The sequence below is a fragment of the Furipterus horrens genome, unplaced genomic scaffold (assembly GCF_987537825.1).
Source record: "Furipterus horrens unplaced genomic scaffold, mFurHor1.1.pri manual_scaffold_17, whole genome shotgun sequence".
In the NCBI taxonomy this organism is placed as follows: domain Eukaryota; kingdom Metazoa; phylum Chordata; class Mammalia; order Chiroptera; family Furipteridae; genus Furipterus; species Furipterus horrens.
This window is the reverse complement of record NW_028327187.1, coordinates 45,299,962-45,316,939: the sequence shown is the minus strand read 5'-3', so window position 1 is coordinate 45,316,939 and position 16,978 is coordinate 45,299,962.

Below are 16,978 nucleotides of genomic sequence, written 5' to 3'. Positions count from 1 at the left end.
TACTATATTTAATTATGTATCATAGATTTTTCACTATATTGTGGGACTTTGCGGTACTATATATGTATTTATATGTGTAGTATTTATGATTTTAATGGATTTTGCCTAAAATTTTTAAAAAATATATAAAATATATAATAAATGATTCCAATATTAAAAGAGTATTAAATCAAAATAAAATACTGCACACTGTTTACAGTATGTATTTTTTGTGTGTGGACGAACACATACACTGAAAACGAGATGTAAGCTCGAGTTCGTTTGCCTATGTGAGATTGTACATGGCACATAATTGGCTGATTGAAGGAAGGCGACCAACCAGAGCATTGTCTTGTGTATCCTGGGTGCTGAATGGCTCAGTAACCATAGCATCAGTCTGTCTCCTATCCCGCACTATGCGCATATGTTCAGCATCTTGCCTTGTCCAATTAACTCCTACCTCCAATTGCTGTGCCTAGTTTTGCTCTGTGGTGTTGTGTTTTATAAAATTTCCCTTAAAGAATGAATTTATTGCAAGCCCTACACTGCCACCCAAATGTCTTGCATCTTCTAAGGATTCTGGCAGTGAACCCAAGCACCAGAGGAAGATGCTTACTATAAAAGAGAAGGTGGAACTTCTCAACATGTTGAAGGAAGGGAGAAGCTGTGTGTCTGTTGGCCACCATTAGGGAATCAATGAGTCTACAGTTCACTATATAAAGAATGAGAAGTATATCAGGTCTATGGCATCAGTGACTTTCAACAAAACAGCAAAGAGGGTGGTTATTTCCTGCAATAAGATAATTGTGAAGATGGAGTCTGCATTAGCTGTGCGGATAAATGATTGCAGAAAAAAGAATATCTCACTGGATAGAAACACCATCTGGACGAAGGCCAAGCAACTGTATAATTGTTTAACTGCTAAATGTTTAGCGGTTCTCAACCTGTGGGTCAAGATCCCTTTGGGGGTCGAATAACACTTTCACAAGGGTCGCCTAAGACCATCGGAAAACACATATATAATTACATATTGTTTTTGTGATTAATCACTATGCTTTAGTTATGGTTGGGGGTCACCACCACATGAGGAACTGTATTAAAGGGTCGTGGAATTAGGAAGGTTGAGAACCACTGTTAGCAGCAAAAAGGGATGATCACGACAGTGATGAGAATGAAGAAGAGGACAACGATGACAACAATGAAGCAGGACTTTTGCGTGCTTCTCCAACCAGACCGACCCCATTCAGTGCCAGCAAGAACTGGTTTTACAAATTTCAGAAATGCTTTGGACTCAAGAGCATTTCTGTGCACAGAGAGGCTGCCTCTGCAGATAAAGCCAGAGCTGAGAAATATGTGAACAACACATTCAAAGACATTATCGAGGAAGGAGGCTATAAGCCTGAACAAGTTTTCAACATGGATGAAACAGGCTTATTCTGGAAATGGATGCCATCTTGCACTTTCATTATGAAGTAAGAAGCAAAAGCCCCTGGTTCCAAGGCCCCAAAAGATAGGGTAACTTTAATCATGTGTGGGAATGCTGCGGGCTTTATGATAAAGCCAGGGCTTTTTTTTTTTTAAAGTATGTTTTATTGATTATATTGTTACAATAGTTCCAATTTTTCCCCTTTGCTACCCTCCACCCAGCAATTCCGCCCCCCGCAAATCCATGCCCATGGTTTGTACATACAAGCTCTCCCGCTTCACCCTTTCATATCTTCTTCTTTTTTTAATAAATAAATGATTAATTATTTTAATAATAAAAAATAACAATCCCTCCCTCTCAGATATTAAGACCCTTTATAATCTTATAAAGCACAATGGGCAAAGGTCTCAAGCTCCTCTAGCTGCTTCAAGCTGGACATGGTCATCATCCTACTTACCCTTGGGTCCAGAAATCCCTAATAAGAGTGGGGATGTGGAGGGGAGGGTGGCCTTCCCACATGGGGAAGGATCATGCAGACTCCAGGTCAGTTGGCTGTCCCTGGACAACGGCATGCTTGGTTTAACAGGCTGGCATCCTTGTTGTATTCTGGGGGCAACAGATTTGGCAACAGGGTTAAAAGACATCATTCACTCCATAACTACTAGATGACAAAAGGCAGGGATTAATTTTTCAATGTCCCACATTAGGGGAAAAAAAGGGTAAAGCCAGGGCTTATTTATAAGTCCAATTAAGCAAGGGCCCTGAAAAAAAAAAAAAAAGGAATGTGTTGCCTCTGTACTGGAAGCACAACCCTAAGGCTTGGATCACTAAACTTCTCACGACTGATTGGTTTCATCAATGTTTTATCCTGGAGGTTAAGGTTTATCTGGCAGAGAAAGGCCTTGATTTCAAAGTGCTTCTGATAGTGGCCAATGCTGGAGGCCATGCTGTCAACCTGATATATAATGACGTCCAGATAGACTTCTTGCCACTGAACACCACATTGCTCATTCGGCCAATGGATCAAGGCGTTATTCGCGCTTTTAAGGTGCTCTACACCCGAAACGCCCTGCAAAACCTCATTGAAGCAATAGACCTGGGTGAAGACTTCTCACTAAAGGCATACTGGCGTGAGTACACAATTGCATCATGTCTCTAAAATACTCAAATGGCCACAAAGGAGATGAAGAGTGAGACTTTGAATGCCAACTGGAAAAAACTGTGGCCATAAAGGGTCCATGATTACAAGGGATTCTCTCCTGATGAAATCCTTCACTCTGCAGTGGATAAGGCCATGAATCTGGCAAAAATACTGGGAGGAGAGGGCTTCAGTGATATGACTACTGAAGATGTAAATACCCTGATCAATGTGCACTCTCAACCATTGATGGATGAAGACCTGGAGAAGCTAAGTCAGCAAGTGAAGAAGAGGATGAGGAACAAGACGAGCAATGGGTTGAAGAAGAGGAGGAGGTTGGCCTAACACTTGATTGTCTTGCAACCATAGTCAGAATGGCCAAAGAACTTCAATGAGTGGCTGAAGAATGGGACCCCCATATGGTTCATTCGTTGCAGTTTGCAAATTCAATTGAAAGTGCCATGTCAGTTTACAAAAACATTCTCAATCAGAAGAAGAAACAGTGCCAGCAGTTCCCCATAACTATGTTCATCACTCAAACGAAGATGTCGGTTATGCCTACACCTTTAGCAGAAGTAGAAGTTACGGACAAGGCCGAAGATACTACTGCACCACCTAAAGAAGCACCTGATTAAGTGGTGCCTTTAGAAGAGCTGTAATGCTTTTATTTGCGGTGCAGTACATTCATCTCATCTTCATCACCTTCATCGTCATCAGTACTGCACAGCTAATTCATCATCTTCATCATTCAAGTTGTAGTATACTTCACTGGTGAGTACCCATATAAATTTTACAGTACTGTATACATATGTTGTTAAAGTTACATAGGTTTAAGAGTGTAGAATATGTTTAAAAACATAGGTAGTGTTTATAAAAGTGTGGAAAAGGTTAATAAGGGAGTTGGAAAGATTAATAAGGGACTGGGAATGGTTTATAAGTGTGTGGGAGGATTTATGAAGCCTTAAAATATATATAAATACTAAAATAAATGTAAAGTTCCTACCTTGCAGATTTTCACCTATTGTGGGGTGGGGGTGTCTAGAACGTAATACCCATGGTAAGTGAGGGAATACTGTATTCCTAATAACATATTTTCTTAAGATTACTTTGTCTGATATTTATAAAAACTTCAGCTCTTTTGATTACTGTTTGCATGGCATATCATTTTCCATCTTTTTACTTTTCATGTATCTCTGTATTTATATTTAAAGTGGGGACCTTGTAGACAGCATATAGCTGGGTCTTATTTTTATATCCATTCTGACAATCTTTGCCTTTTCATTGATATGTTTAGATTATTTACATTTTATGTAATGATCGATATATTTTGATTGAAATCTATTGTATTGAAACTTGTTTTCTATTTGTTTACTTTCTGCCTGCTTTTGAATTGAATGTTCCATTTGCTCCCACTGTTGGCTTATTATTTTTACTTTAAAAAAATGGAATGTTTTTTCTAGATTTACTTCATATATTTTTAGCTAATCACATCCTGTTTCCAAATATTTTTTGGAACTTCAGACTTAATGTGAGAACTGTAAAAATGTATGCTTCAATTCTTTCTTCTCCTCCTTTGTGTTATTGTTATATATTTTATTTCTACATATGTTAAAAAAAACAATACATTATTACTACATTTCTTCTATACAAGTATATTTTAACACGATTAAATCTTGCATCATTAATCAGAGAAATGCAAATTAAAACCACAATGAGATATCACCTCACACCCGTCAGAATGGCCTTTTTTCTTTTATTTTTTTTTAATTTTAGTTTTTGGTTTTTCAATTACAGTTGTGAATGGCCATTATTAACAAGTCAACAAACAACAAGTGCTGGTGAGGATGTGGAGAAAAGGGAACCCTAGTGCACTGTTTGGTGGAAATGCAGACTGGTGCAGCCACTGTGGAAAGCAGTATGAAATTTCCTTAAAAAAAAACTAAAAATGGAACTCCCTTTTGAACCAGCAATATACCACAAGGATTCCAAAACACCGATACAAAAAATATATGCACCCTTATGTTCATAGCAGCACTATTTATAATGGCCAAAATTTGGAAACAGCGTAAGTGCCCATCAATGGATGAGGGGATAAAAAAGGTGTGGTACTTCTACACAGTCAAATAGTAAGCAGCAGTAAAAAAGAAGAAACTCTTACAGTTTGAAACAGCATGGATGTACCTGGAGAAAATTATGTTAAGTGAATTAAGCCAGTCGGTGAAAGATAAATACCACATGAACCCACTTATGTGTGGAATCTAATGAACATATTAAACAAGTGAACAAGATAGTAATAGAAGCTTAGATACATAAGACAGACTGAGAGCTGCTTGAAGGGGAGGGGACAGGATGAAAGATGGTGAAGGGATTAACCAAAGAACATTTGTGCACAACTCATGGACACAGACAACAATGTGGAAATTGGCTTGGAGTAGGGAAATGGTGAAGATTAGTGAGGGAGGGGAGGATGAGAAAAGTGGGAACAACTGTAACAGTTTAAACAATAATAAAAAAATTTAAAATGCACATTGTTTTTACCTTCGTTTTATTTATATCTACAACTTTCATTGATTTTTATATATGTGTATAGTCAGTCTATTGTCTGATACATTCCTTATGCCTGGTGGACTTCCTTTAACATTTTATTCTTGTAATGAATTCATTTCTTAACCATTTTTCTTGGTCTATAATAAATTCTCTAAGCTTTCATTTCTGGCATAACAAAGTATTTATTTTTCCTTTATTTTGAAAAGATAATTTTGATGGCGAATTTCCTTTGATTATTTTAAAGATGTCATCAAATCGTCTTCTTAGTTTCATAGTGTCTAATGAAATATCTATTTTTTTCTTTTTCCTTTAGTGTGCATCTTTACAATGCATTTTTTTTTTCTGGCTGCCTTTCGTATTTTCTCTTAATCATTGGGTTTAAGCATTTTGAATAGGATGATTCTAGGATTGTTCTTTGTATCTTGCTCAGGCTTCTCTGAACTTTTTAGATTTAGGGTATGATGATCATATTTTTGGATCCCTTTCTACCATTATGTTTTCAAATATTTGTTCCTTTCTATTCTTTCTCCCTTCTCCTTGTATGATTCTGACTACTCATATGTTAGACTTTGATACTGTTCCAAAGCTCTAAGATGCTTCATTCTTTTATTCCTCATTTATTTCTCTTTTTATATCAATTTGGGTAATTTTTACTGACATATTCTAACTCACTGACTTATTTTCCTCATGTAGTCTTAGTATACATAAAGAACCATTAAAAGCATTCTTCATTTCTATTACCATGATTTTTAGGTCCAACATTTCAATTTAATATAGCTGCTTTCTGTATAAATTCTACATGTATTTATTTTGTTTACTTTACACTAAAGACTTTAATATAACTAACTATAGTTGTTTAAATTTCTATTTTATATTCCTATCATCAAGTTCATCTCTAAAACTGATTTTGTTGATTGCTTTGAAATTTGTTAGTACCCTCTCTCTTACATGGTGTCTTATCATTTTTAATCGAGTACTGAATATCATATGTACAACAATACAGACTGATGTAGATAAAAGTTATTCCTGAAAATGTGCACACTTCTTTCTCCGCTAGTCCTGCATCGTGTAACATTGACTCAATCTTGTCAGGAGTTGAGCCGAGTTTTGTGTCCGTTGTTGCTATGGAGACAGGAGAAAAATGGTTGCTAGGTAATGTGAGTGAGAGGAGGTTTTTAACTACAAAGGGCATGCTATGGTCTGAATATTTATGTCCTCTAAATTCAAATGTTGATATCCTAACCCTCAAGGAGACGGTATTAGGAAGTAGGACCTTTGGGAAGTGATTAGTTCCTGAGGATGGAACCCTCATGAGTGGAATTTGTGTCCTTATTAAAAAAAAAGTCTTCTAAAGCTCCTTTGTCTCTTCTGCCACATGAGGTTACAGTAAGAAGAAAATATTCTAGGCAGCAAGGTCTCACCAAACACTGAAGAGCCAGCACCTTGATCATGGACTGACAAGTTTCAAAGCAATCGACAAAGTGTTGAAGCCCTCACCAGGTGGCTAAGTTGGTTGGAGTAGCGACTCATACACCAAAAGGTAATGGATTCCATCTCTGGTCAGGGTACATACCTGGATTGTAGGTTCTATTCCCAGTCAGGGTATGTACTGAGGCAACCAATTGATGTTTCTCTCTTCTCTCTCTCTTTCTCTCTCCCTGTCTTTATCTCTTTTCCTCTTTCTCTCTGAAAGTTAATAAAAACATATCCTTGAGGAAAGATTAAATAAATTTATTAAAAAAAACCTTGAAAAACACTGCTATATTGCTAGATGTTACAAGCCATATAAAAAATGATTAGGGAGTTTCAACCAAAAAGTATAGTAAAAATATACACTATACATGTATCAACCAGTTAATATAAATATTTTAATATTTTGACTTATATTATTTGTCAGTGTGATGGTTAATTTTATGTGTCTACTTGACTGGGAAAAGTGATGCCAAGATAGCTGATAAAATATTATTGCTGGGTATGTCTGTGAGGGTATTTCTGAAAGATTAATTAGTATGTGATTCAGTCTACTAATTATCTGCCATTACCAGTGTGGTAGGTATCATCTAATGTTTTGAGACCTGGAGAGAATAAAAAGGTAAAGGAAAGGTTAAGTCCCTTTCTCTGTTCTTGAGCCAGGACTCCCATCTTCTCCTGCCTTCAGACATCAGAGTTACTAGTTCTCAGGCCTTCAGACTCTGGGCTTTATACCAACACACTTTTCCCCCAGATTGTCAGGCCTTTGGCCTTGACTGGGAGTTACAACATCAGCTACACTGGTTCTCAGACCTTCACACTTGGTCTGAATTATACTACTAGCTTTCCTGGTTCATCAGCTTGCACATGGTATACTGTAGGACTTCTTGTCTTCCATAACCATTTGAGACAATTTCTATAATAAATGTCCTCTTACCTATGAGGTCTGTCCAGAAAAAGTCAAGACATTGCTAAAATAATGAGAATGGTTTTTGCAACATCTATATAACCTGGCAGCCAAGAAGAGTGGGCTGAAATGTGCAATGTGTGAACAATAACAACTTCACTCTACTAGTCAATGGGGACAGTAGAGAACATTGAGTGAGCATGTGTACTGTGTGGCCATCATATTCAAAATAACTGAGTGAGTACAGCAATGCACCTGCATCAATTTTTGCTTTAGGCTTGAATATTCCTCCGTGGAAAGAATTTGGATGATTCAGAAGACCACAGCTATGGGCAACTGGTAATTGGCAGCTTCATCACCGCAACACACCTGTTCATGCATCACATCTTGTCTAGATCTTTTTGGTGAAACATCAAATCACCCAGGTTACTCAGCCCCCCCTGCAGCCCAGATTTGGGGCCCTGTGACTTCTGGCCTTTCCCAAAACTAAAATCACCTTTGAAAAGGAAGAGATTTCAGACTGTTGATGAGATTAAGGAAAATATGATGGGGCAGCTGATGGCAATTGAGAGAACTGTGTGAGATCCCAAGATTTAATTTGAAGGGGACTCAGGCATCATTGTCCTTTGTACAATGTTTTTTGTATCTTGTATCTTCTTCAATAAGTGTCTCTATTTTTCATATTACATGGCTGAGCATCTGCTGGACAGACCTCATATATCAATCTATAGTGGTGGTCCTACTTTTCTGGAGAACCCTAATACAGACAGGTTTTTAACATTTATAATTTCTGTAGACTTTTTATTTTTAATACTAGAAATGCTAATTTTCATAGTCAATTTTGTATTTTAAATTCTGTGTACTTTTTCTTAAAAGAGAGTCCCCTAGCCCTGGATGGTGTGGCTCAGTAAACTGAGTGCTGACCTGTGAACCAAAAAAAGTCACTGGTTCAATTCCCAGTCAGGGCACATGCCAGGGTTGTGGACCAGGTCCCCATTTGGGAGTGTGTGAGAGGCAACCAATCTATGTATCTCTCACACATCGATGCTTCTCTCCCTCTCTTTCTCCTTCCCTTCCCCTCTCTCTAAATAATAAACAAATAAATCTTTTAAAACTTTTTAAAAAGAGAGTCCCCCAAATTGTGTATGCTTCAGGTACTACAAAATCTGTATTTGCCTCTGCCACATGTAAAAACATAGTCATCCCATAAGTACCTCAATATGATAATTGCTACAATTTTTGCATTTAAATGTCTAAACCATGAGAAAGTTTTGGTGCAGTGTTTATAGTACAAACAAAAAAGCTACAAAAACTACATAAAAATACTATTCTGCTTTAAACTTTTTTATAGACAGGAAAAAGAGATTAAAGTTGGAAAACAAAAGTATGGAAAATAGCATTGAAAGGCAAGTGATAGACTTATACTGATATAACAGCTGGCTAGATGCAAAAATCAATGACTGTAGGGGACCTGTGTTCTTCTCCTTATCTGGAACCCTGAGAGGCATCATGAGAAGACTTGATCAAAAGCAGCTACATGATAAGAAAAATACCAGTGATATTCTCACTAACTTTTCTTCAGATCCAAATTGGGAGGATAAAAAAACCAACTTTTCCCAGGCCTAAAGATAGCTGAAAGAAAGAAAAAAGAATAAGTGACAGACCTGAAGGGGGCTTGCAGTCATAATGAAAGAATTCTGCAGAGGAAAGTTGTATGGTGGATATGGAAATGAGGACATTTTGACCTATGCTGATATGGAGGAGTAATGATAGGCAAAAACAAGAATGGATGATTTCAGAGAATACAGTGTGGAAAAGCTGCCATTTAAGCACCCCACTTCATGATTTACATTAGGTTATTGGAACAAAGATATCACTAGAAAGAAAGAGAAGGAAGCAGGAATTCTGAATTAATTGAATTTAAACAGAATATTAATCAGTTAAGCTAGGAAAAACACACACACACACACACACACATAGCATGAATGGACCTGGGGAACATTATGTGAAGTGGAATAGACCAGCCAGAGAAATGCAATTACCATATGATTTCACTCATATATGGACTCTAATGAACAAACTGAACTAACAAGCACAATAGAAACAGACTCACAGATAGACAGCAGGAGGACAGATAGGGAGAGGTGGAAAGGAGAGGGATTGAGCAAAAAGGAAAAACAAGGAGCAAAAAGGAAAAACAAGGAACACATGGACAACAGCATGGTGATTGTGGGGTGGAGGGGGTGGGTGTGGGTGGAAGAGGGTATGGGGGGATAAATGGTAATGAAATAATACAATAAAAGTAATAGAAACTCAGGTTATAGATTAATTTGAGTCACAAAGAAAATACTGTTTTGGATACCTTAGGTCTGTGGCCTAAGAAATTTGTACTTTATTCCTGTATTTGGTGAGATATGTGTGTAAAGTGAGAGAAGCAGCATAGTAGTGCTCACTGGTCAGTGACACGTCCCTTCAGGAGAGCTTATCTCACAATATTATGTTTCACAGGAACCTATTATCCACTCACAATGTATTTATTAAATGCATAATATGTCTCATCACTGTTTCAGAAACAGGGCATACTATAGTGGGCAAACAAAGATCCTTGCCATGATGAGGCTTGTATTTCATTTAAAACTGTATGGGGAGCCCTGGCTGCTGTGGCTCAATGGATTGAGTGTTGGCCTGCGAACCAATTGTTGCTGGTTCGGTTCCCAGTCAGGGCACATGACTAGTTTGCACTCCAGGTCCCAAGTTGGGCGTGTGTGAGAGGCAACCACACATAGATGTTTCTCTCCCTCTCTTTCTCCTTTCCCTCTCTCTTAAAACAGATAAATAAAATAAAAATAAAACAAAGCAACCTTGTTAAAAAATTAATTCATTAATTAATAATAAAAAAACTAAAAAAAATACAAACCTGTATGGTGAAACTGCTAGTTGATCACAATTTCCCATTTTCTCTTCTTTTACCATAAAGCTAGACTGTATTTTTCAACTTCCCTGAATTTATATGGACATGCTTATTTTTTCTTGCATAATATCTATTTTAAACTTTATTTAAAATCAGTGGAAAAAGTGGAAGTGGTTCTTAATAAGGGGTAGTAATTTTTAGTGCAGTTATTTAAAAATGGCTTGAAATACACAGAGAAAATATAAGCATTTAAATAAATACACATTTTACTTAGCATATTTATGGCTCAGTGACTTTGTGATAATAACATATTATCTTTCATCCAAAAGGGAGTTAATCTCAAGCAAAATTTCCATTTTAGGTTAGAGTGAAAAGGGAAAAGTATGTACATAGCTAATGTGGGGAACACAGTGGAACCAGTCTTATCTTCCTTTTTGACTTGGAAGCAACAGCTCATGCATGGTAATTGCAAGCATGTCTTACGGAGAAGACCTAAGAGATGAACATCTTAGCTAAAGGAAGGTGAATCAAGGTAACTGCAGAATCAACTCACACAATAATCTCTTAATTTTCCAGTATCCTTTTTGAATGTGGATTTGCCAATAAACATCATCCACCAAACATTAAGACATTTGAAGTCAATTCTGGAGAATTTGAGCTATTACATTATGTAACGCTTTGTTTATATTTTAATATGAAACATTTTATTATTTGTAATTTATGAAAAACTTAAAAAAGGGTACCATGTACCCAACACACACAGTATACAAAATACCAGATTATGAGTACCTTTGAATTCCTTTGTGTACCCCTCCTTGATCATAGCCTCCTCCCTCTTTCCCTCTCAGAAGTAACTGCTGCCCTAAATATCGTTCATCATTCCTCTGCCTTTTATTTTAACTTTATCACATGAATATATATCCCTGGGCAACATACTCTTTAGTTTTATATGTATGTAACTTGTAGAAATGGTATCAGGCTGTATGTATTCTTCTGCAACTCATTTAATTTACTAAACTTTGTGAGATTCATTCACAATGAGATATATGGCTATGGGATTTTCAACTTTACTGCTATATTGTGTTTCGTTGTATGAACACATTATTTTTTTGTGGTAAAGGATCTCTTTTATTTTAATTTAAGTATATTTGGTATATAATATTATATTAGTTATATTAGTTTTAGGTGTACAATATGGTGATTTGATATCTTTTTATCTTACAGTGTGATCACACAGTAAGGAAGGACTTTTTTAGAGAGAGCCTAAATATTTTTCCTACTAGAAATGTCTAAACTTCTCAGAAAAAAACCCACAACATTTTAATGTGTAGGGAATATTAATGATCATTCATTCTAACGGCTATGGATTAATTTCTCACATGTCTGCAAGTATATACTGGTACTGGTATATGACAATAGAAAGATTGGGTGTAGTTGCCAGAGCAAGGTCTTGGATGGTTTTTATATTACAGTTCAGTGCTCAAAGCCTTATCCTTCTTTGGGTCTTCTCTGCATGAGCAGTTTAGGAGGGGAGGGGAGAGAAGAGCTTTGGCAAGTCTGAGACGGGAAGCCTACCTGAATCTTTCTAATTCATTTTTTTAATGCTACACCCACCGAAGCTTTTTTTCATAAAACCCATCTAACACAGGAATTACACTGTGATGTTCTAATTTGCCATCTCTGGTCAGTTGAGTGCAGGGTTTTCCAGAAGAGAAAATTAGAGTTCAGAAGGAAAGTGACTTAGCCTAAGGCTAACCTGTCTAATTAAATAACAAATTAAAGATTAGAGCCTAAATCATCAGAAGCACCATCTCAGAATTTTTCACTACTCCAAAAGACTTCCCTATCTTTGTTATTATATTCTGAATGATAGTAATTCCCTAAATGTAAATAAAATAATATTAGAAACACATGTAACTCAGATTAAATGCAAATATATTCATAGATGTATTTGCATTCTCTAAAATTATAACAAAAATTATAATAATAGAAAGAAAAGGTATAATACATTGAGAAAACTAGCTAAACAGAACTGAGATTCTTTAAAAATTCATGTAAAAATGTGCTAAATAATTAATCTGGAAATCAAGCACCTTCCAGTTAATTTCAGGACTTAATTTTTTTCTCAACTATGCATTTACATGGACAAACTCTGTATATAATAGCAGTGAATAAAATATTTACTATGATTCAGTGTTGGTACATATAATTGAAAGCTTGGGCTGCTTCTGAGTAAGCTTGCACATGTGAATATTGCTGTACATGACCTTTCTGACTGACTGTAATGAGATCAGTTCTTGACATGTGGAATCACTTTCAGTTAATTAAAATGTAGCAACAAAAATTAGCCCTTGAAATGAAGCCTACTATAAAGATAATTGCCCAGTGTAAAATATTTGGACATGATAAAACAAATACTTTATTTTCCTGCCTTTGTCTGAACCTTGAAAATATTATAACCTCCCTAAAAAAGATTCAAATTGAATGTTGTGGAGGACTTGTTGTTTTTCACTCGTACCCTCTCTTCCCTCTTTTCCTCTCCTCTCACCTTAGCTCTCTCATTCTAATTTACAGATGTCATTGTTATTTTACCCACTCTTTTTAGTATATTTTACTGATTATACTATTACAGTTATACAAATTTCTTTTACCTTTGCTCCCCTCCAGCCATTTACCCCCTCTACACTCCAGTAATTTCATCCCCTTTACTTCATGTCCATGGTTCACGCATATAAGTCCTTTGGCTTCACCCTTTTCTCTACTATTCTTAATCCTTGCATCATTTACCCATTTCTTCCCCTTCCCCCTCTCAGCTGATAACCCTCCAAATGATCTCCACATCTATGATTCTGTTTTTATTCTGATTATTTGCTTAGTTTGTTTTTGTTTTTATTTTTTTAGATTCTGTTGTTGATAGTTGTGAGCTTTTTGTCATTTTAATGTTTATAATTTTGATCTTTTTCTTAAGTAAGTCCCTTTGACATTTCATCTAACTATACCTTGGTGAGGATGAACTCCTTTAGCTTTACTTTGTCTGGGAAGCACTTTATCTACCCTTTCATTATAAATAATAGCTTTGCTAGATAGAGTAATCTTGGTTGTAAGTCCTTGCTTTTCATCACCTTGAATACTTCTTTCCAGCCCCTTCTTGCCTGCAAAGTTTCTTTGTAGAAATCAGCTGATAGGCTTATAGGCACCCCATTGTAGGTAACTCTCTGCTTTTCTCTTGCTGCCCTTAAGATTCTCTCTCTATCTTTAACTTTTGGCACTTTAATTATTATGTGTTTTGGTGTGTTCCTTTTTCGGTCTAGCTTATTTGGGACTCTCTGTGCTTCCTGGACTTGTATGTCTATTTCCTTCACCAAATTAGAGGAGTTTTCTTCATTATTTTTTTTCACATAAGGTTTCAGTTTCTTGCTCTTCCTTTTCTCTATCTGGCACCCCTATAGTTTGGATGTTGGCCCCAGAGGTTCCTAAGCCTCTCCTCATTTTTTTCAATTCTTGTTTTCTCATTCTGTACTGGTTGACTTTTTAAATTCCTTTTGTTCCAAATCATTGATTTGAACCCTGGTTTCCTTCCCTTCACAATTAGTTTTGTGTGGATTTTCCGTTCTTTCATTTAGCATACCCTTTACTTCTTCCCTTATGCGTTTGACATACTTAAGCATATCTGTCAAGCTTGCAAGCATCTTTACCACCAGTGTTTTGAACTCTGTATCTGTTAGGTTGGCTATCTCTTCATCGCTTAGTTCTCCCATTGGAACTTTGATCCATTCCCTCTTTTGGGCCATACCTCTCTGTCTCCTCATCTTGACAGGCTCCTGTGTTTATTTGCTTCTGTGTCTTAGGTAGAGCTGCTGCACCTGCTACATTATAAGGGGCGGAGCCTTAGATATTCATCAGTACAAAGTGACTTGTTTCACCATGTTGTGGCGCTGATGTGGGGGAGGGGTCTGAGAGGGAACAGTGCCACTTGCCCAGCACTTGCCCCTTTCCCAGGCACTTCTCCCACTTCTGTATGGGACTGGCACCTCTCTAGCTGTTGCCCTGGCCATCGTTCCCAGAGTGGGTGGGTCTGTGGATGTTCTAGGACTCTGGGGGCCCTTTAAACAAACAGATTTTTCTGAGAGACAGACAGTTTCTTCCTCTGCCCTAACCCCCACTGGTTTGCACAGTCAGAAGCAATGAGGCTTTATATTCCCTGGTGCTGGGACCGTGGGCTGTGCAGTCTGGTCTGGTGCTGGGAGTGCTCCCCAGGTGTCCCTCTTGGCTTTTTAAAATGTTTGATCGTGCTTTCCACTGGCCTGACACTGCCACCGCTGCCACCGCTGCCACCGCTGCTGCCAACACTGCTGCCACCACCACACCGCCTCCTCTCTGCCCTGGCTCCGCCCTGCCTACTTGTCTGGATGCATATTTCTTCTTTATATTTTTGTTTGTTTGACTTCCCTGCAGCTTTATTTTCTGGAACCTCAGATCGTCTCTGGTTTTGAGATAATTGTATGCCTTCTTAGTAGTGGAGGAAGACGCAGCATGTCTGTCTAGGCCTCCATCTTGGCCAGAAGTCCTACTGTTCATAGTTTTTATCCTTTTTTCTTAAATAAGCCCCTTTAACATTTTATAAAATAATGACTTAGTGATGATAAACTCTCTGCTTTTCTCTTGCTCCTTTTAAGGTTCTCTTTATCTTTAACCTTTGACATTTTAATAATGATGTGTCTTGCTGTGGTTCTTCTTGGGTCTAGCTTCTTTGGGACTCTCTATGCTTCCTGGACTTGTGTGTCTATTTCCTTCGACAAATTAGGAAAGTTTTTTTCTTCATTTTTTTCACAAAATTTTTAAATTTCTTGCTCTTCCTCTTTTCCTTCTGGCACTCATATGGTTTGGATGTTGGCACATTTAAAGTTGTCCCAGAGGTTCCTAAGTCTCTCCTCATTTGAAAAAAAATTCTTTTTTTTCAGTCTGTGCTGGTTGACTGTTTATTTCTTCCTTACGTTCCAACTCATTGATTTGAATCCTGGTTTCCTTCCCTTCACCAGTAGTTTCATGTGGATTTTCCTTCATTTCACTTAGTATAGTTTTCATTTCTTTCCTTTCTTACTTAATCTTGTCTGTCAAGTATGTGAGCATCCTTATTACCAGAATTCTGAACTGTGCATCTGTTAAATTTGCTATCTCCTCATCTGTTAGGTTGGCTATCTTCTTGTCACTCAGTTCTCTCCATGGAACTTTGATCTGCTCCCTTCATAGGGCCATACTTATCTGTTTCCTCAACTTGACAATCTCCTGTGTCTGCCTCTGCATCTTGAGTAGGGCTGTCACACCTGTATGGATGAGTATGTCTTCTTTATTTCTTAGTTAGACTTCTCTTCAGTTTGATTTTCTGGAACTTCTGATTGACTTTTATAGTTTTTGAGGTAGATATATTTCTTCTTAATTGTGAAGGGAGACACAGTGTGTCTACCTATGCATCCATCTTGGCCAGAAGTCATTTATTCATTCTTTAATTTACAAATATTTATTGAGATTTCTGCTGAACACTAGGGATACAAAGATTTGCAAAATAGGTTAATGTAGCTCAAGCTACTCATGGAACGAAACATGTAAGTAAATAAAAGCAGTAGAGCATTAAGTGGTAAAATAAAAATGTACATATGTTATCAGTGGACACTAACAAAGTGGCTATTTCTAATTTGTATATCAGGAAAGTCTTCTCAGAGGAATCATGTTTAAGTTAAATCTAGATGGATGAATAGTTTTCCAGGCTGACATATAGGAAGTGTATTTCAGATAACAGAACTTTTATGATTAGTAGAAGTTATTGAAGGCATGGACTTAGTCTCATCTATCTTTATACACAGCACCTAGCTCAATGTCTGGCATGTTATAGGCAATCAATAAATGTTTATTGTAAAAAAATATTGTTTATGTGGAGCTATAAATAACCTTGGTTTGTTTAGAGCATAAGATTAATGTGAAGAAGTGATGATAACGAGACTAGAATGGTAGGTTGGTGGTAGGTCTCAAAAGAACATTAATACTAAGCTAAGAAGTTTGACCTTTATATAATGATCAGTTGACAGACATGACCAAGCTATACTATAATGTTGGTTGATTTGAGCAGATCAGTAGTGGAATTGAAAAGACAAATGAGTAGACTTTACAAGCTGTCCTAGTATGAGACAATATGGCTTGATGAAGAGAAGAATTTGAGAATAGCAACATGAAGGACAAAATGGATGGGGATAAAATTTTTGGCAGTAAAACTGATTAGTAGTCTCTTACAATAGACCTTGGAGAAGATGCAAACTGCCTGAATCATGACAGTCAGGACTAAAAGAAGAGATAGATTTTTAAAATATTTTAAAGATACAAATCCAGATTATGTTGTCTGAAAGATGATTGTGCAACAAAGAAGAAAGAAGTCAAGTATGATAGTCACATTCTGGGTTGAGCACATGGTTGGATGATGACTTCATTTACCTAGTAGAGGAAAAACAAGTTTTGAGTGTAGCTCTGATAACTACAGATTTTTTTTGGAAGATAAAAGATTTAAAATAGCATAGAATAAGTGAAATTGGCAGTTAGAAAGATGATTTG